This window comes from Echinops telfairi, unplaced genomic scaffold (assembly GCF_000313985.2).
Source record: "Echinops telfairi isolate 266 unplaced genomic scaffold, ASM31398v2 ScPeMD7_5;HRSCAF=22, whole genome shotgun sequence".
Taxonomy (NCBI): Eukaryota; Metazoa; Chordata; class Mammalia; order Afrosoricida; family Tenrecidae; genus Echinops; species Echinops telfairi.
The window spans coordinates 40794870-40796410 of record NW_022103901.1 but is presented as its reverse complement, the minus strand read 5'-3'; the positions used below and the strand labels follow the sequence as shown (position 1 = coordinate 40796410).

At 48.6% G+C, this 1541-nt stretch overlaps 1 protein-coding gene across 1 annotated transcript in view; it reads right to left on the bottom strand.

Annotated features, from left to right (window-relative positions):
• SNX29 (sorting nexin 29) overlaps positions 1 to 1541 on the bottom strand; it is a 464053-nt gene that overhangs the window by 399807 nt on the left and 62705 nt on the right. The gene's annotated exons all lie outside the window — the stretch shown is intronic.

The following is a 1541-nucleotide window of genomic DNA, read 5'->3' as shown; positions in this document are numbered from 1 at the left end:
TTTTAAAGAAGAAAAGAACAAGTACCTGCAGAGACCAATGTCCATGGGGCGGGGATTGAGTCTCTCTCTAGATTGCACACACTTGCTATTGGGGGATGATTGCTATTTGGGTGCAATGAACACAGCTTGCTCAAAAAAGACAATGCCACTAGGAAGCATACAGAGAAAAGACGCGTGTGTGTTTCTGCTGTGGGGCTGCTGGTGGGGTCCCACCACCAAACCACTGTGCTGCCAGGTTGCCGCTGCTGTAGTCAGCTGCCATAAAATCCATCTTCAACCCACCGGAGTCCCCATGTGATCCACAGAACTGCCCCATTGGGTTTCCCACGCTGTCAGCTTGTATACTACACCACTCTCCGAGGGAGCAGCTGGTAGATAGGAAGGTTTAAACCACTGACCTTCCTGGTGGCAGCCCAGCACTTAAACATTACTACACCATCAGAGCTCCTTGTTTTTTTCCTACTAAAGTATAATTTCCATAGAGTATCTGCCATGTTTTAACTCATTTCATTCTCAAAACCCTGTCTATGGATCCTGATTAGCTTCCCTCTACGGCAGAGCTGGCTGAGGCACACGCAGGCTCAGTATCCGGCCCTCGGACCCTCGGCTAAAACTGGCAGGTGCGAAGGACATCCGTGCAGCTGATGTTACCAGCTGTAAGAGTAACAGCGCACTGTGAGTAGCGTGCGATGGCTACCGCGGACTGAGCACCTACGTTCTGACCATCTCTAAGGCCTGGGACCCTCTGAGGAAAGGTGAGCAGGGGAAGATGTTCTTCCCAGGAAAACAGACATGGCCTAATTTGGCACTCAGTTGAGAGAGGTTTCCAAAGTCTCCGAAGCTCTGGGGTCCAATAAGCTCCCCAGACACAAGCCCTGCTGAAACCTCCGTTGGTGACCTCTTGACTTTATAAAAGCAAATGCAAATGGGCTCTCAAGTCTCTCAGCCTGAAGAGACCAGAAAAGTCAAGGAGAGGCGGGCACGTGGCAGCCCACCACTGGAAGCTCTGCGTCCAGGTGCACAGGGGCATCACACTCCCCAAGCCTGGGGAAAGGAGGCCATTCGGAAAAGAGAAGGGGAACAAGTGATCCAAAATGAATAGTGGGGAGGACGTAGGAGGCCCGATAGGGCTTGATCAAGGGCAATGTCACAAAGCGGTATTACTGAAACCCAACTGAAGGCTGAGCATGACAGTGGGACAAGAAGAAAGTAAAAGGAAATAGAGGGAAGAACTAGGAGGCAAAGGGCATTTATAGAGGTCTAAATACAGGCATGTACATATGTAAATATATTGATATATGATGACGGGGAAATAGATCTATGTACATATATTTATAGATTTAGTATTAAGGTAGCAGACAGACATTGGGCCTCCACACAAGTACTCCCTCAATGCAGGAATACTTTCTTCTATTAAATTGGCATTCTATGATGCTCACCTTCACGACACAACCGCTGAAGACAAAGCGGGTGAATAAGCAAATGTGGTGAAGAAAGCTGCTGGAGTCCGACTATCAAAAGATATAGCATCTGGGGTCTTA